Raw genomic sequence first — 24,748 nt, forward strand, 5'->3', positions numbered from 1 at the left:
ATTTTAAAAAGCAATCAGTGATGTTATCATAGTGTTACTTTAGGGAGATGAATCTTGTAGTCTGTATTAATGGGATTGTTGGAACAGGGAGGCCGAGAAAGAGCAAAGCAACAATTCAAATAAGAAATGAGGCCCTACAAAACTAGAGCTTTCAGGGTGGGTAAAGAAAAAAATTAAAGAGATTTGAGAGTTTGAAGAACAAATCAGTTACTGACTGGCTGTGAAGACAAGAAAGGAGAGAGTCTGGGTGCCTGGGAGGAGGAGTATGTCAACTACAGAAAGAGGCAAAAGTTGGGAAAGGATTCAGCTTTGGGGAAATGAAGATGACTTCAGGCTAGGATGTGTAAAGTTGGGACATCAGATCCTGCTAGCCAAAAGTAGTCACACATCTAGGACTGGAAGGGAACCCACAGCTTGATCTGGAAAGCAAACTTGTATTGATTTGAATACAGGGTCTAACTGTAACCTGGGAATGAAAGAGATGACCAAGTTTGAGAGTGAAGATAAAAAATAGAAGAAAGGACTTTGGGAGCTCAGAGTCAGGAGAAACAGGATGAGCTTGCAAAGGAGATAGAAAAGAAACAGTCTAGAGGAAGAGAGCAGGATTACAGAAAACAAGATGTCCTATAAATAGCTGTTCACTGCTACAATCTCAGCCTGGATGGGACTAGAGGCCATCTAGTCAGACTTGTACTTGAGCAGGAATCCTCTGTACAATATTCCTGCAGAGAGAAATGCAAATTAAGACAACTCTGAGATATCATTACACACCTGTCAGATTGGCTAAGATGACAGGAACAAATAATGATGAATGTTGGAGGGGATGTGGGAAAACTGGGACACTGATGCATTGTTGGTGGAGTTGTGAAAGAATCCAACCATTCTGGAGAGCAATCTGGAATTATGCCCAAAAAGTTATCAAAATGTGCATACCCTTTGACCCAGCAGTGCTACTACTGGGCTTATATCCCAAGGAAATACTAAAGAAGGGAAAGGGACCTGTATGTGCAAAAATGTTTGTGGCAGCCCTTTTCATAGTGGCTAGAAACTGGAAAATGAATGGATGTCCATCAATTGGAGAATGGTTGGGCAAATTATGGTATATGAATGTTATGGAATATTATTGTTCTGTAAGAAATGGCCAACAGGATGAATACAGAGAGGCTTGGAGAGACTTACATCAACTGATGCTGAATGAAATGAGCTAAACTAGGGGATCATTATACACTTCAACAATGATACTGTATGAGGATGTATGCTGATGGAAGTGGATATCTTCAACATAGAGAAGAGCTAATCCAATTCCAATTGATCAATGATGGACAGAATCAGTTACATCCAGAAAAGGAACACGGGGAAATGAGTGTAAACTGTGAGCATTGTTTTTTTTGTTTGTTTGTTTTTTGCTTTATTTTGTTTCTCTCCCCAGATTATTTTTACCTTGCAAATACAATGCTTCCTTTATAAAAATTAATAAAAAACAAAATTAAAAACAAACAAACAAAAAAAAAAACACCAATATTCCTGCAGAGGAGTTGGTCAATATTTGATTGCTGACCTTCAGTGATATGGCCCCACTACCCTGGTCCCATTGTGTCCAATGCAGCCCATTATGCCATGGGACACCCCCAACAATTTGGAGGCTTTTTACCCTATTGTTCAGGTGAAATCATTCTCTCTACAACTTCTGAGCATCAGCAGAAGAGGATTCACTCAAAGAGATTAAGGAAGGGTCAGAGAGGCACATGAGGGAAAAGAAGGAAGGATAGTCAAGAGTGGTAAAAAGCTACAAACATGAAAGAGGTCTGAGAAAATCCAACTGGAGTGTTGATTGGGAAATGCACTGGAGAGCAGTTTAGTGAGGGTGGTGAGGATGAGAAAAGAATCTGGGGAAAGAGCAGGTAGGTCAAGAGGGAACAGAGTGTCTGTAACCCCCTGCAGCCTTGACCTTATGCAAATGTTTTCTTCATCAAGCTAGAAGCATATCCAATATTGGAACTGGACATCATGTATTGGCTGGGGGGCACCAATTCCAAATCTCTTCCTATTTATTGAAGGGATCTTTGCCTCCTGATCAACTATGTTGTGTTGTGTGACCATGAAGAACACAATTATTTTCATCTCACTGAGGGCAAAGAATCTTCCAGGATAGATGGTGATGCTGGCACCCCACAGCAACATTGAATTTTCTCACTTGTTTATAGAAAACAATCTTTCTGCTACCACCAGGATTCAGTAAATGGTCATATTTGAATGTAGTGGGATCTGGATCCCTATGGAGGAAAAGGTAAGGGAAGATAGACATTTCATCTCCTTGGTGGAGGACATATTCCCTCCCACCATCCATTTTCAGGATCATATTCTGCTTCACAGCCCTAGCCAGGAAAGAGATATCCACCAAGCACAATGTCTCCTCCATAACTGTCCAGCATGCTGTACCATGCTATATTCATCAGTGATGGCTGCCCCATCTAGTCTCATCCTGCCCCATTTTCCTGAGCACTCCTTCTGCCTCCTCCTTCACAGCCTTCAGAGTCTCAGGATTCTTCAGGAGGAAGAGGAGGGCCCAGAAGGACATAACATCTGCATTGCTCTGGGAAGCCCAGAATATTATTAGTAAGTTAAACTGGCTCAGTGCTAACTCAGGCATTCCTTCATCAGCCTGCTACTTCTAAGCAGAACAGATCCATCCATTCACATTAACCCTCTCTATGATGTGCTGTGAAGAGAGAATATCTCAGATGAAGTGTTTGAATCTTCTCATTTCTTGCTTCTTTTTTGGCAGCAGCACAGAGTAAAACACCCAGAGAAAGAGAGTGTCAAGGTTCCTGAATTCCTCAAAGACTTTCTGGGATTGGAGCAGTCCTGAGCATGGCCTGCCTTGCCTTTAGTAGGTAGATTCCCAAACAAAGCCAGGTAATCCATTCTAAAGACAATATTGTAGCAGTATTGTAATAGTCCCTCCTGCTTCTACTCTTGGGGTCCTGGTCCCTATCAGCATTGGGTTCTAACATCAGGATCTGCAGACTATCCATCATGGCCTGGGTCATACCAACTAAATACCATCAAGTGCTTTAAGCTGTTATGTCTCATTGTATGTCTCTGATTTTTTTGTTCTTCGAAGTCAAGGAATTTGAACACCCAATCAATTGTCAGCTTGGAAAAGTTCAGCTTGCTTCTGTTCTCCTTCAGAATGACATCAAAAGAGAAAGAATTTGTGTCAAAGATGACACAACTGGCCAGCAGTCTGAACAGTGAAGATGTCCCCATGGCATCCTCTTCAGGTAACTGCAGGCATCCTTATAAAAACAGCTCACATTGTAGGGTGATTGGAATGGCCTTTCTTCTTAGAATTTTAGTTTATGTGCTTGACAAACCAACAGTATTACCATTTCTGAACACTTAGCCAGCAGAAGAGGCTGTCCCCCTTTGACATTTATATGTATATGTATGTGTGTACACACACACACACACATACATACACACACACACAATGTGAATGTTGCCATTGTTTATTTATGCAGATGTGTGTTCGGCTTTTACAAACCTCAGATTCCATTTCCTCTTTTTGTTGTTGTTGTTAGACTAACATAATCCTTTAAATACATCCTTAAATATTTGTTCTCTTGCAGTGACAGAAAAATCCCAGGCAAGAGTGCTTTTTTTTTTTTTTTTGAGCTTTGACGTCAAGGTTAGTTGTGTTTGCTGATTATTTACGATCTGAAATAATATATTTCTTTTTCTGAGAAGACATTTTGTTACATAATGATGACTTTTTTTATCCAAAGAGAATAAATTATGACATTTTTATTGGAAAAAATTAAATATTACAGGGGCATAATCAGACTCTGATGTGTTGATATTAAAGGAAAAGGCATTAAAGACTGGAAATGGATTATACTGGGAGAAAAGGAAAGGAGAAAAAGGAGAAGAAGAAGGAGGAGGAGGAGGAGGAGGAGGAGAAGAAGAAGAAGAAGAAGAAGAAGAAGAAGAAGAAGAAGAAGAAGAAGAAGAAGAAGAAGAAGAAGAAGAAGAAGAAGAAGAAGAAGAAGAAGAAGAAGAAGAAGAAGAAGAAGAAGAAGAAGAAGAAGAAGAAGAAGAAGAAGAAGAAGAAGAAGGAGAAGAAGAAGGAGAAGAAGAAGAAGAAGAAGGAGAAGAAGAAGAAGAAGAAGAAGAAGAAGAAGAAGAAGAAGAAGAAGAAGAAGAAGGAGAAGAAGAAGGAGAAGAAGAAGGAGAAGAAGGAGAAGAAGAAGGAGAAGAAGAAGAAGAAGAAGAAGAAGAAGAAGAAGAAGAAGAAGAAGAAGAAGAAGAAGAAGAAGAAGAAGAAGAAGAAGAAGGAGAAGAAGAAGGAGAAGAAGGAGAAGAAGGAGAAGAAGAAGAAGAAGGAGAAGAAGAAGGAGAAGGAGAAGGAGAAGAAGAAAAAGAAGAAGAATAAAATGTACCCCCAAAAAAAGCTGGAGGAAATTTTTTACAGCCAGTATTTCTGATAGAATTTTGAGGACTACTAATTCATTGTTGATGGAATTGTGAACAGATCCAGTCTTTTTAGAGAGCAATCTGTAATTATGTCCAAAGTTATTACTTTTATCCTCTGAGTCAGCAATACCACTTCTTGGTTATTTCCAAAGATGATTATAAAAAAAGGAAAAGAACCTATATGTTCTAAAATATTTATAATAACTCTCTTTGTAAAAGCAAGGAACTAGATGGGTGCCCATCAATTGGTAAATGATTGAACAAGTCATGGTATTTGATTGTGAGGACATGCTATGATACAATAATAAACAATGAGTTCAATGGTTTTAGAAAAATATGGAAAGACTTGCATGAAATAATGAAGAGTGAAGTGAGCAAAACCAGAAGAACATTATTTAAGAACAACATTGAGTGAAAAAATTATTTAGAGTATTAGAAATACCTAAATTAATTATAAAGGACATAGAGAAAAAACTGCTTAATAGAAAAATGTATAGAACTATTTTATACATATAAACACATTCACTGTCCTATTTGTGCCTAACAGTAGCCATCTGTAAGAGATTGGTGGGGGGGAGAAAAATGAAATTTACATAATTTTTGTTGTATATTCAAAAGGAATAGCAAATTGTGTATAGTAGATTAGCAGGTTCATGCACAATCATTTTTATTGTTATGTTATGGAAATGCTTGCTTCATTCCACAAATGAAAAATAAAGGGGGAAAAAAGAAGCCTATTCAATCATTTTCCTCTCACTAAAACATGTTATTAAAACTATATTGTAGTGAGAGCAAAAAAAGATTTTTGTATCTTTAATAAAATGACAAAGTCATTTAAAAGATGTTTATTGCACCTTTAATTCAATAAATATTACAAAATTCTATTTTTGTTGATGTTTTATAATGTACACAATACATTAGTAACAAGCAAATAATTTATAATGATTTAACTAGGGGGACTGCATGAACAAAAATATATTATTGATAGGGAAGTGTAACCACAAAAGTTTGGGGACCATTAGTATTTATCAATAATGCTAAGAGACTCTACAAACTTGAAGTGGTACTGAGATATCACAACTATAACATATTAACACCGTTAGTCACAACATAATCTTTGAGGCATGAATAGTTTCAAAACAAATTCTCAAAAAAATCAACAAACTTTAACCTCACTATGTCCATAAAGTTCCTTTTATGAAGCAAAGGTTTATTGAACTGAATCCAGTATTTACTCAGTGTGGTACTTTAACTCTTCTCCCTCCTACTTCCCCCCTACCATTCTCCCATTTTACTGGTGATTATGGCCAAGACAAAGAAAGTGACTTGTCCCTCTCTTTATACAATTTTCTTTTTGTATACTAAGTTTAGATTCTGGTTTGAGGTTGGAGAGAGGCAGGGAACAGTATTCTTATAAGAATTTTGGGGAAATAGGAATGTTTGACTAAATCCTATATTAATTGAGAAGAGGAAGAAATCTTTAAATCATCCATTCCATCATCCATGTTAGATGAGCAGATTGAAGCCTAGAGAGAAGTGATTTGCGCAAGATCACAAAGACACTAAGTACTAGAACAACTAGAACTCTTAAATGAGTATACTTTGGAAGGCCAAAGCAACATGAGGCCCAGTTGGTCATAGTGATAAGTTGTTGTAATCTCTTTGCTAATATTTTATTTAAAATTTTTGCATCAACAAGATTAGAAAGGAAGTAACAAACTGGGAAAGCTTTTTATAGTTAAAGGTTCTGATAAAGGCCTCATTTCCAAAATATAGAGAAAACTGACCCTAATTTACAAGAAATCAAAACATTCTCCAATTGATAAATGGTCAAAGGATATGAACAGACAATTCTCAGATGATGAAATTGAAATTATATCCACTCATATGAAAGAGTGTTCCAAATCACTATTGATCAGAGAAATGCAAATTAAGACAACTCTGAGATACCACTACACATATGTCAGATTGGCTAAGATTACAGGAACAAATAATGATGAATGCTGGAGGGGATGTGGGAAAACTGGGACACTGATGCATTGCTGGTGGAGTTGTGAAAGAATCCAAACATTCTGCAGAGCAATCTGGAATTATGCCCAAAAAGTTATCCAATTGTGCATACCCTTTGATCCAGCAGTGTTATGGCTGGTCTTATATCACAAAGAAATACTAAAGAAGGGAAAGGGACCTGTATGTGCCAAAATGTTTGTGGCAGCTCCTTTTGTAGTGGCTAGAAACTGGAAAATGAATGGATGTCCATAAAATGGAGAATGGTTGGGTAAATTGTGGTATATGAATGTTATGGAATATTATTGTTCTGTAAGAAATAACCAACAGGATGATTTCAGAAAGGCCTGGAGATACTGACATCAACTGATGCTGAGTGAAATGAGCAGAACCAGGAGATCATTATACACTTCAACAACAATACTGTATGAGGATGTATTCTGATGAAAGTGGATATCTTCAACACAAAGAAGATCTAATTCAGTTCCAATTGATCAATGATGGACAGAATCAGCTACATCCAGAAAAGGAACACTGAGAAATGAGTGTAAACTGTTTGCATTTTTGTTTTTCTTCCCAGGTTATTTTTACCTTCTGAATCCAATTCTTTCTGTGCAACAAGAAATTCGGTTTTGCACACATATATTGTATCTAGGATATACTATAACATATCTAACATGTATAAGATTGCCTGCCATCTAGCGGAAGGGGTGGAGGGAAGGAAAGGAAAAGTCAGAACAGAAGGGAGTGCAAGGGATAATGTTGTAAAAATTTACCCATGCATATGTACTGTCAAAAAAAAGTTATAATTATAAAATAAAAATATTAAAAATAAAATAAAATGTTTACATCAATATTCATTAGGGGGATTGGTCTGTAAATTTCCTTTTATGTTTTGGATCTTCCCTATTTAGGTATCAGTACTGTATTTGTGTCATAGAAGGCATTTTTCTTTCACTTTCTTAAAAATAGGTGTTAACAAAACAATAAATCAAGTCCTGATTTGTAGAATTTCTGAGATATGGATGCTCACAATGAAAATTTAACAATCAGCTTAGGAGCCAATCTAAACTGATGCCCCACTATTTACATTTCTGGATAGTTACCATATTAGAGATTTAAATGTTTTAGTATTATGAAAATAGTTTTGACCACACAAACCACCCTCCAAATGAATGTGGAGATGCAGGGGTCCTCAAACCCCGACTTTAAGAACTGCTATCCTAGAGATATAATTATCTTCATTTTTACAGATAAAGAAACTGGGACTTAAGATGGTTATGCGGCTTGCCAATGGTCACTGAGCTAATAAGTACAGAAGCAGTAACTTGGAGAACCCTAGACTGAGCCAGGAGAGCCATCTCTCAGCCTCAGTTTTTCATCTACAAATTAGGATAACTTTCTCTGTCACTCAGTGGGCGGCGCCCCATGCTGGGCGCCAAATGTAGCGAGCTGTCGTCTCCAGAAGCTGCCGGATCGCTCTCTGGGAAGAGATCTGCTGTGTCTACTCAAATCTCTCAGACAGATTCTTCTTCCTGTAGAGAACTGTTGTCTCCAGGCAGTTGCCGTTAACTCTTGTCCAGAGAAGTGACTTCCCTTCTTGCAGAGAGCCCCATCAAGCCTGATGTAATGCAGAGACTTCTCCTCTTTCTGGAGTGCTGTCCTCTTTTATCCTCCCAGAGAATGGGCGTGGGATAATGCAAGGGCTTCTGGGAAGAAGTACTCCAACCAATGAACTTGCTCCTCTTAAGAATCCGAGCCAGAGAACTATCAAGTCATCCTGAGTTCTCACCTTGTAATTGTCCAGACAACCTGAATTCTCACCTTGTCATTGTCCAGACAACCTGAGTTCTCACCTAGTAATCCTAACAGATAACAAAAGCAATACTATCAATCTCATAGGGAACTGGGTAAAACTTGGTAGACCATAAAGCCCCACTTAACTATGTGCTATTACAACTTTGGTAGACTTGAATGAATGATAAAATTGTTATTACTTTCCTTCTCTCTGTTGCTATCTACTTTCCACAGCTGCAAGATTAATGTTTCTCATGCAGAGATATCATCCTGTTGTTCTTCAGCTCAAAGTGCCCCTACTGAGTCAAGTTCCTAATTCTTTGTCTAGCATCCATAGCCATTCACAGTCTGGTACCACACTTCCTTTCCAACTCTACTTCCAGGGGGCCACTAGGTGGCACAGTGGATAGAGCATCAGCCTTAAATTCAGGAGGACGGGAGTTCAAATCTGATCTCAGACCCTTAACACTTCCTAGCTGTGTGACCCTGGGCAAGTTACTTAACTCCAGCCTCAGAAAAAACAAACAAACAAAAAAACACTTACTTGCTAATGATTCTGAGCCTCAGTTTCCTCATCTGGAAACTACTGGAAATTAATGTTGAATATAGTTGGATATTGTGAGAATCAAATAAAAATGTAATAGGTGCAAAGTCCTTTGCATTTTGCACTATGGCAATGTGAACAACTATTTCCTCATTTTGCACAGAGAAAATTAATTCCAGAAAAAGAAATGTTTCTTAAGGTCAAGTGGCAAAATCAGATCTTGAGTCCAGGTCTCCCACCTTCTCATTTGTATTAAGTGGCACTGAGATCATTATATTTTCTTTTTAGCAGACTTGGCTAATAGAACTAGCCCTAGGGTTAAAGTACCATCTTACTCATTTTCCCTTCTGCTCATTAAATAGAAACTCTCCCAACCACATTTCTCCCCAGGTCATTTGCCTTCCTATCATCTCTCCAAAAGAACAGGAATTGTAGAGATCTTCAGATGCAGGCCCCTCATCTGTGAACCTGTCAAGCCAGGATCTTTTGTCAGTTTTTTCCTTTTCCTGACACAGAGAAAGTCAGTAACATTAGTTAATAAAACAGAAAATTTCTCAGCTGTTCTTTGTCCTTTGTTCCCAGACTATGAGGCAGGAGACTAACCCAAGACCCAGAGAGTGTTCTACCTTCTCCTGGCCTTGGCCAGCCTTAAACTCTGGTAACTACTGAGCAGGGAGAGGAGATGTGGGCACATCAACTATTACTGGCAGTTCAATGCCAGTTCTAGCTCCAGCTCCAACCTCTGCCCCAGTTCCAATTATCCACATGTTTTTCTCTGATCCCAACAGGCATATGGTTGGCTGCGTGACATGGGTCAATGTCATGTTTCCTGTTTTACAAAGAGGCCCAATGAGTTAGAGGGTATGGCAGATGTTTATGCAAAAATCAGGAAGAATTCTTAGTTTATGAGAAGGGAACCACCTATTTCCACTGAGCACATTCTGAGAAACCACAGGCTGGACTGCAGCAAGGAAAGTCAGAGAGAAGAGAGGAGACCCAGATTTGGAGGCAGAAGCCCTGGGTTTGAATCCTGACTCTGTTACCGTCATAACATGGATTTAGAGCTGGTAAAGAAAGACCTCAGATATCACTGAATTTAATTGCTTCATTCTGGTTTGGCAAGATGGGAACAGGGGAAGTTAGGTGCAGCAGATCTGGCTTCTCTTTGGTTGGCAAATTTCCCAAGGATTCAAGTTCCAAACCAAGCTTGGGCTTTTCTCAAAATGGTACAAGCATTTCTTGCTTTCTGTTCTAGAGCTAATCTACCCTTCCAGGGCTTTCCACATAATTATATAACCAAGGGAAAGTCTGCTAAATAGCATGCCTTAGGTTTTCAAAGTGTTTTACATAGTATTCCATTTGTTTCTCATAATAAACTTGAGAAGTTGGTGCTGTTATTGCTCCATGTTTTATAGCTGAGAAAATTGAGGCTGAGATGATAATAATTTCAGTAAGATCCCACAACTAATAAGGATTTAAACTCAGTTTTCCTGATTCCAAGTCCAGGATTCTACTCACAAAGATATCTATCATCTATCTTCCAGTTTTCTATCATCTATTTGTCTGTCCATCCATCTCTCTCTCTCTCTCTCTCTCTCTCTCTTTCTCTCTCTCTCTCTTTCTCTCTCTCTCTCTCTTTCTTTCTCTCTCTCTCTCTCTCTCTCTCTCTCTCTTCTCTCTCTCTCTCTTTCTCTCTCTCTCTCTCTTTCTTTCTCTCTCTCTCTCTCTCTCTCTCTCTCTCTCTCTCTCTCTCTCTCTCACACACACACACACACACACACACACACACGTAATAAATAGCATGACTGGGGTTCAGAAAGAGTTCTTTCCACTCTGTTACACTGACACTTTATTTGGATGACTCTGGTTAACTTATTTCCTCTTCAGGGCCTCAGTTTCCACCTCTGAGAAATGGGCAACTTTTACACAACTTACCTCATAGCATTCATTGTGCTAAAGTTTAAATGAGGTAACAAGGCAAAGGTTTAGAACAGGAGATCAAGGTTCTAACCTTAGCTCTGGTATTTATTTTCTATGTGAGCAGTTCACTTAACCTCACTGAATCTCAGTTTTACCTTCCATAAGATGGAGACAAACTTTTATATCACCTCTTTCTGAGGGGTGCCTTTGGGAAAGCCCTCCATAATCCTTAAGGGAATATGGAAGTGAGAAGTAAAGTATCAAACCAACATCAGGTTTTGTCATAATTGGGTCACTAAGAAGGAAATCCATCTTGACCAATAAATGAGGAGCTCTGCAATCTTCCCTGAGAGAACCTTAAAACTAAGGGTGGACCACTTGGCCAGGGAAGACTGCAGGTGAAGAAGGGGAGGCTGCAGGTTCAGATGAAACACTCAATTATGATATTTTGGTCCCCATCTGAACTGCTGATGGGGACGTGGGAAAAGTGAAAGATTAGGAATAAGTGGACTTTTTTGGCAACTTCTGACATCTTTCTTCTCATCTATATAACTATGGTACTAGATCTTCTCTGACAGCCTTGATCATTAGAGTTGGAAGAGTCCTTCTAACCATCGCTTTAGCTAGACCACAGTGGAGTTAACAAGAATCAGGATGGGACGGGCATTTTCTTCTCAAAGTGACTACCATCTCTGTGCCTCATCTTAATTGTTTATAGTTGTGTCTGACTCTTTGTGACTCCTTTTGGGGTTCTCTTAGCAGAGATACCGGCATGGTTTGCCATTTCCTTCTCCAGCTCATTTTTACAGATGAGGAAACTGAGCTAGGAAGTGTCAGAGGCTGGATTTGAACTCAGGAAAATGAGTGTTTCTGGCTCCAATGCTGGCCCCCTACTGAACCACTGGACTTTGAATCATGGGAGATCCTTTCTCACTAGGATGTTCATTCTATGCTATGCACCTTAAGGTCTCTAGAGCCTCTCTAGTTCTTATCATAGCATATCTCTCCTGGGGGTTGCCTTTACCCTGACTCCAATGGGATTCAGCCTAAACTATGTGGTCACACCCTGTCCCACTTCATTTATATTTAAACTGTCCTCTAGACCATCAACTTCCTCCTGCTCCACAACAAATGAATTTGCTCTTGGATATAAGAATTCATAGTCACCATATGTTAAGGCATAAAATGTTGTAGTCAGAATATCAAAGCTGAAAGCATGATTAGAACATAGAAAAAGAGAATGCTGAATCTAGGAGGAACCTTAGAACACTGAAAATAGAACAGAAGTAGACGGAGACATAGACCAAAGAACATAGAATATCAGACCTGTAGGAGACCTACATCAAAGTTCCATCAACGACAGCATTTCTCAAGAAAGATGGTGAGGTCAAAAGAGAAATGATTTACTCAAAGGGATGCAGTGATTCAGTAGTAAATGCATGGCTGGAATCATTCTGCTGAGCCCTTTTAAAAAGTTTGTTCAGGCTCAAATCACCCAATATTTGCAGTGCATTCTCCATGTGTGATTTCTGTGGGGAGACAGAAAAGAAGAGGGCCTTGACCCTGTCTCTGAATCACTCATCATTGGGCTGGGCTGGGAATACTTACATATATAAGAAAGGTGTGTATACTTTATCTACCTCCTAGAGGTTTATGGGATATGAATTATTTTTATTGGATGTGTAACATCTGGCAACAGAGATCTATGTGTGCCAGTGAAGCACAGAAGATCCATGGTGTAAGAGCTGAAAGGAAGGAAGAAGTCCTAGGGACTGGTGAGGAGGGAGTCATGGAGGACTTCCTGAAGGAGGTGGTATTTGAACTGGGAAGAATTTTATTAAGTAAAAAGAAAGAAATAGTAGGAATGGTGGCATTGAGGATATAATGGATAGAACAGAAAGGACTTAGTTCAATTCCTGACTGCTGTGTAATAGCTGTATAAGTTTTAGGAGATCATTGCCCTTCTCTGTATTTTCTTTCCACTCATATATAAAATGAGGTGTTTGGACTAGGTTGACCTTCAAGGCTTCTTTCCATTCTAACATTTATATGGCATTTGTTCTAAGGGCCTTCCCAACTTTCAGATTCTGCCTTCTGAGATTCTTCCCAGAGCAAATGTTCTATGATCTAAGATCTCTTTCATGTCTGATCCCTTTCATGGTCTATAGGTCCTTCCAACTCTGCCATTCTATGTCCAAAGATCCCTCCCTGCCAAGGCATTTATTCTATGCTATGTATCCCAAGGTCTCTACAATTTGCCACACATCCCTCTTGAATAAGCACTTGTAACTAGAAAGGAGTGCACAGCCAGCTCCATGGCATTCTATGACTTGGATTGGCAGCACCTGGAGCAGATATTGGCCAGACCAGCAGACCTGGGACTACCAGGGAAGTGACCCCTCCTTCATGTGTGCTGGCTGCAGGTTCTGTGGAATGCTGGGGCTTTCCTGGTCTCTTGTTGACTGCTAAAGTTATCCTCTGTGAGGCTGTGAGCTGAAGGAGGGTGAGCACAGAGATTTAATCCTCTGTTTTACCCATAGTATAGTTGAGCATAAGATTTAGCAAATTGGAAACTTTCAAAATATTTTTGCTGATCTGCTTGGAGGCAGTGTACATAGTACAAATGGTACAAATGTTATCATTTCATGAAAAGAGGAACTTGATTTGGGATGCTGTAGACTTGGTAGATCCCAAGGGTCAGAGAGTTGGGCTGTTGCTTGAGGGTCTAAATTGAGGTGTTTGAGAATCAGGAGAGAGCTTTGTGATCCTTTTTATTCATTCAAAGGGTAGAGGGAAAGAAGAAGAGGTACTTGAAAGAATGGAACTAAGATTGAGAGAGAAATTTTTATTAAAAGTGGTCCCACTTGGTATATGAATGTTATGGAATATTATTGTTCTGTAAGAAATGACCAACAGGAGAAATAGAGAGGCTTGGAGAGACTTACATCAACTGATGCTGAGTGAAACGAGCAGAACCAGAAGACCATTATACACTTCAACAATGATACTGTATGAGGATGTATTCTGATGGAAGTGGATATCTTCAACATAGAGAAGAGCTAATCCAATTCCAATTGATCAATGATGGACAGAATCAGCTACATCCAGAAAAGGAACACTGGGAAATGAGTGTAAACTGTTATTTTTACCTTCTGAATCCAATTCTTCCTGTGCAACAAGAAATTCGGTTCTACACACATATATTGTATCTAGAATATATTGTAATATATTTAACATGTATAAGACTGCCTGCCATCTGGGGGAGGGGGTTGGGGGAGAAAGGGAAAAAATCTGAACAGAAGTAAGTGCAAGGGATAATGTTGTAAAAAATTACCCATGCATATGTACTGTCAAAAAAAAGTTATAATTATAAAATAAAATAAAAATTAAATTAAAAAAAAAGTGGTCCCACTAACAAGGGACAACATCTGAAAGGAGGGCAAGTCAGATCCATAATCTAGGAGGGAACTTATATTCAGTATCTTGGAACTTTACTGACAGGTTTCTGGAAATGTTTAATTTGATTAGTTATTCGATTATCCTGTACATAAAAAATCATAGCATCTCAAATCTGGAAGGAATCTCAGAGACATCTAATACAATTTCTGATGGTCACTCAGTCTCTGCTTAAAGTCCCAACCTCCTTCACTAATGGGGTGCTGTCTTACTAGCTTGAAGCCCCCATTCTACATCTTGAGCTCTTCTCATTGTTAGAAAGATTTTCCTTATATTACAACCATGTCTTATCCACTACAGTTCCTTTCTCCTTCCTCATTACTCCTGGTTCTGCCCTCTGGGGCCAAGAAAACCAAATCTAATCCATCTTCTCTTTGACAAACTTTCTAGAATTGAAGATGTCTATCAGCTAAATTGTTTAGTGGCTGGACGGTTGGGCCTGGAGTCAGAAAGAGTTCAACTGTGGCCTTAGGTACTTGCTAGTTATATGATTCTGGGCATGTCACTTCACTCTGTTTACCTCAATTTCTTCATTTATAAAATGAGTTGGAGAAGGAAATGGCAAACTACTCCAATACCTTTTCCAATGAAACCCCAAATGAGGCCATGAAGAATTGGCCATGTCTGAAAAACAACAATGACAACATTAGAAAGTAAACTTCTTGAGGGAAGAAAGTAACTTTGCTTTTGTCAGTGCCTTGTACACAGCAAATGCTTAATAAATATTTGTTCAGTTGAACCTATATCTTGACCTAAAATGCTTTTGAAAATTGTACCAGGCTTCTGAATAATATGGAAAATATGCACTGTGCAGCAGAAATCAACCATCATAGACAGAAAACTTTTGGTGTCTATGCATTTCTGTCTCATGTTTTTCCTGTGATAGATCCAATGGGATTTATTCATTTAGACATATATACATACAAAGAAACACATATTTATTCCTAAGCATATCTATATATAAAAATACACAAATAAACAGACGCACACACACACACATACACACACACACATACTTGAATCTAACACAAGATGCCATGCAAAGGAATTTACCTTGACACAGGATCATAGATAAACACAAGGGCACAAATTTTTACTTATACCTTGAAGCCTAGAATTGACATTTTGTCTTCAAAGCAGTGTATCCAGACTTGGGAGGGGGTTATTTCAATAATTGTAATCTTTGGCTCATGTCCTATCCAAGATGTCCCCTGAAAACATAAAAAACTGACTCATTTGGCCCTTCCCAGAATTTCTTCTGGGATCATCAGAATATAGCTCATGTCTACTTCTCTATAGAAAAGCAAAAAGGGTTTCATTGTTCATATAAACATTCAGCCTAACAAAGCATTAAAGGCTTTATTTAACACAACTTTAAAAAACAACACAAAACAGAGAATTTGTACGTGGACTCATGAACAATCAAGTCGGGAGGGACGGAGCCAAGATGGCAGAGAAGATACACGCGAATCTGTAAGCTCTCTTCTTCCCTCATTACCAATTAGTTAAATCAGCCTCAAAAATAATGCTGGACTGATAGAAACCACAAGGATTGGAAGCACAAAGAACAGCTGAAGAGAATCTGGAGTTTCAACAGAAAAGGTCAATTCCAAGGGGAGGAAGAAAAAAGGCCAGCACAGACAGTTAGGTGCTAGCACACTGTGGCTATCAGGCTGGGGAGAACTCTGGGATCAGAGAAGACACTGAGATAGAGGAATCTGACACAGGCTGTTAGCTCTTCTCTGCTTATAAAACAGCAGTTCAGAAGAGAAATCAAGCCACTTTAAAATATAAAGGCAGATACCAGAACCACCCCAATCTGCAAGTGACCTAACATCTCGGCATGGCTGTGCAGCCGCTTTCTGCTGTCCGGGCTTCACCTTGGGGTAGTTAAGAGCCTGAACAGCAGGGACACAGCCCGAGAAAATATCTAATCCACATAGTGCTGGGCTTGGCCAGAGGCTGTGGAACTCAGCCACAGAAGTCCCAGAGAAGCGGAACCTTTGAAATATGGACCAAGGTTTCCAGGCAGACACTTCCAGTTTGAGTGCAGGGGCTTTTCAACTCAGCTGCTGATATCCACGCCCACAGGACGCATTGGCTGGGCTTTGTGTCACCTTTACTGTTCAGTCTTAAACCTCAGGGAAGTCACTAGGACACACATCGGGGTCCTTCACTGGGCAACTCTCACAGCGCAGCCATATCACCTCTGAGGCATTTCCAGGGAGGGGAGAGGGGAACTCTCTCCCAGAGCTCTCTCTTAGCTCAGACACAGGAGCCACTGCATCCATCCAGTCTGGGAGGAAGCTGATAAAGAAATAAATAAATAAACTTCTTACCCCAAGGGAAGACCCCAAAAGAGTTTTAACCATGAGTAAATAGCTGAAGAGAACTATTGATTCCTTCTGCACAGAGAAAGAGCGGGTATCCAACCCCGAGGAAGTTAACAGCAGAGAGTTAGCAGATAACACTCTAAAGGGGAATGATACCTTCCCCCCATCACATAACTCTCTCCTAGAAGAGACTATTAAAAAGTTAAGAGAGTCTGAAGAAAAATGGGGAAAGGACAGAGAAGCTATGATAGAGAATAACAACATTCTGAAATTTGAGTTGGAAAAAATAAAGAATTCACAGGAGGTGCAGGGAAACAAAATTTGTGAATTAGAAAAGGTTAAAAAAAATCACAGGAAAGTAGGATTTCTGAATTGGAAAAGATAAAAAAATTCTCAAGAAAGTAGGATTTCTGAATTGAAAAACATAAAAAAGTCTCAAGAAAGTAGGATTTCTGAATTGGAAAAAGAAAATAACTCTCTAAAAAATTAGGGAAATGGAAAAAAATTAAATAGAGCAAAATAATTCATTTAAAAACTCAATTGGGCATATACAAAAAGAACTAAAAAGTGTGAATGAAGAAAATAACTCATTAAAAATCAGGACAGAACAAATAGAAATGAATGATTCATTGAGAACCCAAGAATCAGTCAAACAAAACAACAAAAAAAAAAAAATTGAAAAGCTGGAGAATAATGTCAAATACGTACTGGGAAAATCTATAGACCTGGAAAATAGATCTAGGAGAGATAATCTGAGGATCATTGGACTTCCCGAAAACTATGACCAAAAAAAGAGCCTAGATTCTATTTTACAGGAAATCATCAAAGAGAACTGTCCAGAGATAATAGAAACAGAAGGGAAAATAGGCATTGAAAGAATTCATCGAACACCTTCTGAAACAGACCCTATAAAAAGAACTCCACGGAATATTGTGGCTAAGCGGCATAACTACCAAACAAAGGAAAAAATATTGCAAGCAGCTAGAAAAAAGCAATTCAAATATCAAGGTGACACAATAAGGGTCACTCAAGATCTGGCTGCCTCCACATTAAAAGATTGAAGGGTCTGGAACCTGATATTCCAAAAGGCAAAAGATCAAGGATTGCAACCAAGAATAAACTATCCAGCTAAGTTTAGCATTTTCTTTCATGGAAGAAGATGGTCATTAAATGAAACAGAGGAATTCCATTTGTTTCTAAGAAAAATACTGGACTTAAACAAAATATTTGATCTACATCCACAAGACTGAAGAGAAACAGAAAAAGGTAAAAAGAACTCTTGAGAATTGTATCTCTGTGGTGGATATATAGAAAGTCCACATGGATAATTTGATTTTACTGATATAAAAAAAGCGGGGGGAGTAGTAAAGGGAAGGGGGTAGTATCAGAAAAAGGGGAATGTGTGATAAAAACAGGGAAACTACATCCCAGGAAGAGGCATAGAAAAATATACCACATCTGAGAGAATTTAGAGAGGGGGTGAAACATTGTGTGAATCTTACTCTCATCAGAGTAGGCTCAAAGAGTAAATAATTGACATATTTGTTTTTCAGAGAATTCTCTGTCACCTCATTAAAAGGGGAGAGAGGAAAAGGAAAAAGGAAAAGGGGAATAAGGGAAGGGTACAAGAAAAGGGAAGGGATTTGGAAGGAGGGGGGAGGGATACTAAAAAGGGAAGGCTGTGTGTCACAAGTGGGGTCTATAAATTAAATATTGGGAAGGGGTTCAGGGGGATCAAGGGAAAAAAGCATAACCTGTGGATAATATGATGGCAGGAAATACAGAATTAGTAATTTTAACTGTAAATGTGAATGGGATGAACTCTCCCATCAAATGGAGACAGATAGCAGACTGGATAAAAAGTCAAAACCCTACAATATGTTGTTTACAGGAAACACACTTAAAGCAGAGAGATACATACAGAGTAAAGATAAAAGGTTGGAGCAAAATCGATTATGCTTCAGGTAAAGCCAGAAAAGCAGGGGTAGCCATCCTTATCTCAGATCAAGCAAAAGCAGAAGTTGATCTAATTAAAAGATATAAGGAAGGAAACTATATCCTGCTAAAAGGTAGCATAAACAATGAAGCCATATCAATACTAAACATATATGCACCAAGTGGTATAGCATCTAACTTTCTAAAGGAAAAGTTAAGAGAGTTGCAAGAAGAAATAGACAGTAAAACTATAATAGTGGGAGATCTCAACCTTGCACTCTCAGATTTAGACAAATCAAACCACAAAACAAATAAGGAAAAAATTAAAAAGTAATTAGAACATTAGAAAAACTAGGTAGGATAGACCTTTGGGAAAAACTGAATGGTGATAGAAAGGAATATACTTAATTCTCAGAAGTTCATGGAACCTATACAAAAATTGACCATATATTAGGACATAAAGATCTCAAAATTAAATGCAGGAAGGCAGAAACAATAAATGCCTTCTTATCAGACCACAATGCAATAAAAACTACATTCAATAAGAAGTTAGGGGTAAATAGACCAAAAAATAATTGGAAACTGAATAATCTCATCTTGAAGAATGACTGGGTGAAACAGCAAATTATAGAAACAATTAATAATTTCACCCAAGATAATGACAATGATGAGACATGATACCAAAACCTGTGGGATGCAGCTAAAGCGGTAATAAGGGGAAATTTTATATCTTTAGAGACTTATTTGAACAAAATAGTGAAAGAGAAGATTAATGAATTGGGCCTGCAACTTAAAAAGCTAGAAAAAGACCAAATTAAAAACCCCCAACCAAAAATCAAACTTGAAATACAAAAATTAAAAGGAGAAATCAATAATATTGAAAGTAAAAAAACTATTGAATTAATAAATAAAACCAAGAGTTGGTTTTATGAAAAAGCCAATAAAATAGATAAACCTTTGGTAAATCTGATCAGAAAAAGGAAAGAGGAAAATCAAATTGTTAGTCTTACAAATGAAAAGGGGGATCTTTCCACCAATGAAAAGGAAATTAGAGAAATAATAAGGAGTTACTTTGCCCAACATTATGCCAATAAATTTGATAATCTAAGTGAAATGGATTACTACCTCCAAAAAATAAGCTTCCCAGATTAACAGAGGAGGAGATAAATTGCCTAAATAGTCCCATTTCAGAAAAAGAAATAGAACAAGGTATTAATCAACTCCCCAGGAAAAAATCCCTAGGACCAGATGGATTTACATGTGAATTCTTCCAAACATTTAAAGAACAATTAGCCCCAATGTTATATAAACTATTTGAAAAAATAGGGGATAAAGGAGTCCTACAAAACTCCTTTTATGACACAGACATGGTACTAATACCTAAACCAGGTAGGTTGAAAACTATAGACCAATTTCCTTAATGAATATTGATGCTAAAATCCTAAATAAGATATTAGCAAAAATAATTCAGAAAATCATCTCCAGGATAATACACTATGATCAAGTAGGATTTATATCAGGAATGCAGGGCTGGTTTCATATTAGGAAAACTATTAGTATAATTGACCATATTAATAATCAAATTAATAAAAACCATATGATCATCTAAATAGATGCAGAAAAAGCATTTGATAAAATTCAACATCCATTCCTACTAAAAATGCTTGCGAGTATAGGAATAAGTGGAATATTCCTTAGAATAATCAGGAGCATATATTTACAACTGTTAGTAAGCATAATATGCAATGGAGATAAACTGGAATCTTTCCCAGTAAGATCAGGAGTGAAACAAGGTTGCCCACTATCACCATTACTATTCAATATAGTACTACAAATACTAGCCTCAGCAATAAGAGCCAAGAAAGAGATTCAAGGAATTAGAGTAGGAAATGAGGAAATCAAACTATCACTCTTTGCAGATGACATTATGGTATACTTAGAGAACCCCAAAGACTCTGCTAAAAAGCTATTAGAAATAATTCAGAATTTTAGCAAAGTGGCAGGATACAAAATAAATCCACATAAATCCTCAGCATTTTTATATATCACCAACAAAATGCAACAGCAAGAAATACAAAGAGAAATTCCATTCCAAACAAATGTTGAGAGTATAAAATATTTGAGAATCCATCTACCAAAGATAAGTCAGGAATTATATGAGCAAAATTACAAAACACTTGCCACAAAAATAAAGTCAGATTTAAATAATTGGAAAGACGTTCAGTGCTCTTGGATAGGCCGAGCGAATATAATTGAGATGACAATATTCCCCAAACTAATCTATTTATTTGTGCTATACCAATCAGACTCCCAAGAAACTATTTTAATGACCTAGAAAAAATAACAACAAAATTCATATGGAAGAATAAAAGGTGGAGAATTGCAAGGGAACTAATGAAAAAAAAAAGATGAAGGTAGTCTAGGTGTATCTGATCTAAAGCTATATTATATAGCAGCAGTCACCAAAACCATTTGGTATTGGCTAAGAAATAGACCAGTCAATCAGTGGAACAGATTAGGTACAAAGGACAAAAAAAGGGTACATCTATAGCAATCTAGTCTTTGACAAACCCAAAGATACCAACATTAGGGATAAAAATTGATTATTTGAAAAAAAAACTGTTGGGAAAACTGGAAATTAGTATGGCAGAAATTAGATATGGATCCACACTTAACACCATATACCAAGATAAGATCAAAATGGGTCCATGATTTAGGCATAAAGAATGAGATAATAAATAGATTAGAGGAACAGAGAATAGTCTACCTCTCAGACTTGTGGAGGAGGAAGGAATTTATGACCAGAGGAGAACTAGAGATCATTACTGATCACAAAATAGAAGATTCTGATTACAGCAAATTAAAAAGTTTCTGCACAAACAAAACTAATGCAAACAAGATTAGAAGGGAAGTAACAAATTGGGAAAACATTTTTACAGTTAAAGGTTCTGATAAAGGCTTCATCTCCAAAATATATAGAAAACTGACCCTAATTTATAAGAAATCAAACCATTCTCCAATTGATAAATGGTCAAAGGATATGAACAGACAATTTTCAGATGATGAAATTGAAATTATATCCACTCATATGAAAGAGTGTTCCAAATCACTACTGATTAGAGAAATGCAAATTAAGACAACTCTGAGATACCACTACACACCTGTCAGACTGGCTAAGATGACAGGAACAAATAATGATGAATGTTGGAGGGGATGTGGGAAAACTGGGACACTAATACATTGTTGGTGGAGTTGTGAAAGAATCCAACCATTCTGGAGAGCAATTTGGAACTATGCCCCAAAAGTTATCAAACTGTGCATACCCTTTGATCCAGCATTGCTGCTATTGGGCTTATATCCCAAAGAAATACTAAAGAGGAGAAAGGGACCTGTATGTGCCAAAATGTTTGTGGCAGCTCTTTTCATAGTGGCTAGAAACTGGAAGATGAATGGATGTCCATCAATTGGAGAATGGTTGGGTAAATTATGGTATATGAAGGTATGGAATATTATTGCTCTGTAAGAAATGACCAGCAGGAAGAATACAGAGAGACTTGGAGAGACTTACATCAACTGATGCTGAGTGAAATGAATAGAACCAGAAGATTGCTGTACACTTCAATGCTGTATGAAGATGTATTCTAATGGAAGTGGATATCTTCAACATAAATAAGATCCAACTTACTTCCAGTTGATCAATGATGGACAGAAACAACTACACCCAGAGAAGGAACACTGGGAAGCGAATGTAAATTGTTAGGACTACTGTCTATCTATCCATGTTACTTATACCTTCGGAATCTAATACTTAACATGCAACAAGAAAATTGGATTTATACATATATTGTATCTAGGTTATACTGTAACACATGTAAAATGTATGGGATTGCCTGCCATCTAGGGGAGGGAATAGAGGGAGGGAGGGGATAATTTGGAAAAATGATTACAAGGGATAGTGTTATAAAAAAAATTACTCATGCATATATACTGTCAAAAAATTTATAATTATATAAAAAAAAAATCAACTCAACCTTTCTCTGAGATGCCTTAACTTTCCCTAGGGACCTCCAGACTTTTCATGATACTTAATCTGGGGAGGGAATCACTTCTAGGGGGAATTGATCCTTTCTCTCCTCAGGGAGTCCTGTTTAGTTGAGGTTCACTCCCCTTACCCAGCAGAGAAAAGAACTTGAAGTTAGCAGTATCAGCCTATTTTCTACATTTCTCCCCGTGACTTGTCCAGTCACTCTAATAAATTATGACCCTGAGGTAGTTTCCCAATCCCTCCATCCTACTCCAGAAAATATTTACAGAGATAACCTTTCCCCCCTACTCCTACCTCTACCTTTACAGTATATCAGTGAAAGACAGGTATAGATGGTTAAGGTCCAGATTTGCTTCTCAACTAATCATTAATTGGTGGCAGAAGACAAAACTTAGAACTCTAAAAAGAATTGCCCCATCTAGTGTCTATAAATTTTACCTTTATAATGTTCAAACAAAGGAAAAGAAAAATAACTGCTTGGCCAGCACAAAGGCAGTTTCTAGAAATTTGGGTTTCTTGAGATTTATAACAGTAGAAAACTCCTTACATTAATCTTTGTTTTTTTTTTACAAGTTACCTTTAAAAAAACAACTTGATAGTATGTTATTTTTCTAATTACATGTAAAGATGGTTTTTAACATTAATTTTTGTAAGATTTTGGATTCCACAACAAGCATTACATATAATGGGGATAACCTAGAAGTATTCCCAATAAGATCAGGAGTGAAATAAGGTTGCTCACTACCACAATTACTATTCAATATTGTACTAGGAATGTTAGCTTTAGTAATAAGAGAAGAAAAAGAAATTGAAGGAATTAGAGTAGGTAATAAGGAAACAAAATTATCACTCTTTGCAGATGATATGATGGTATAGTTAGAAAATCCTAAATAATCAACTAAAAAACTACTAGAAACAATTAACAACTTTAAGAAAGTTGCAGAATATAAAATAAGCATACATAAATTATGGGCATTTCTATATATTATCAACAAAGTCCAGCAGCAAGAAATAGAAAGAGAAATCTCATTTAAAATAATGAGATAGAGGCAGCTAGTTGGTATAGTGGATAGAGCATCAGCCCTGAAGTCAGGAGGACCTGAGTTCATATTTGACTTCAGACACTTCACACTTCCTGGCTATGTGATGCTGGGCAAGTCACTTAATCTCAATTGCCTCAGCAAAAATAAATAAATAAAATAAAATAACTAGATAATATAAAATATTTAGGGGTCTGCCATCCAAAACAGAGCCAGGAACTATATAAACACAATTATGTTATTATACAAATAAAGTTAGATCTAAACAATTGGAAGAATATCAAATGCTCATGGGTAAGTCAATTTAATATAATAAAAAAATGACAACTCCACCTAAATTAGTCTACATATTCAGTGCCATACCAATCAAACTGCCAAGAAATTACTTTATAAAGCTAGAAAAAATAACAGAATTCATCCAGAAGAACAAAGATCAATAATTTCAATGAATTAATGAACAAAAAATTCAAAGGAAGGTTGCCTAGCTGTACCAGACCTAAAACTATATTATAAAGGAGAAGTCATCAAAACCTTTTGGTATTGGCTAAGAAATTGAGTACTATATCAGTGAAATTGATTAGGTTCACCACCTATAGGTGATATAGTCACCTATAGTTAATGACTATAGTAATTTAGAATTTGATAAATCCAAAAGTCTCTAGCTTCTGGGATAAGACCTCGATATTTGACAAAGATTGGTGGGAAAACTGGAAAATAGTATGATAGAAATTAGGCATTGACCAATGCTTAACATCCTATACCAAGATAAGGTCGAAATGAGTTCATACTGAAAAGAAGAGTGATAAAGGGTGATCCTATAAGAAAATTAGTAGAGAACTAAGTAGAGGATAGTCTACCTCCCAGATCTGTAGAGAAGGAAGGAATTTATGGCTAAAGAAGAACTAGAGAACATTATGAAATGCAAAGTGAATAATTTTGATTATATTAAATTAAAATTTTTTTGTACAAACAAAACCAATGAAGCCAAGATTAGAAGGGAAGCAGAAAACTGGGAAGAAAATTCTTCATTCAATGTTTCTGATAAAGGCCTCACTTCTAAAATATAGAGAAAAAGGACTCGAATTTATGAGAATATAAGCCATTCCCCAATTGATAAATGGTCTAAAGATATGAACAGACAATTTTCAAATGAAGAAATTTAAACCCTTTCTAGTTACATGAAAAAAATGCTCTA

The 24,748-nt window shown here is 37.3% G+C and overlaps 1 pseudogene; it reads right to left on the reverse strand.

Moving 5' to 3' along the window:
- Positions 1 to 1,974: 1,974 nt before the first annotated feature.
- LOC141551237 (7-alpha-hydroxycholest-4-en-3-one 12-alpha-hydroxylase-like) lies at positions 1,975 to 11,518 on the reverse strand (annotated as a pseudogene).
- Between the last annotated feature and the right edge of the window lie 13,230 nt (positions 11,519 to 24,748).

Source organism: Sminthopsis crassicaudata, chromosome 1 (genome assembly GCF_048593235.1).
Source record: "Sminthopsis crassicaudata isolate SCR6 chromosome 1, ASM4859323v1, whole genome shotgun sequence".
Lineage (NCBI taxonomy): Eukaryota > Metazoa > Chordata > Mammalia > Dasyuromorphia > Dasyuridae > Sminthopsis > Sminthopsis crassicaudata.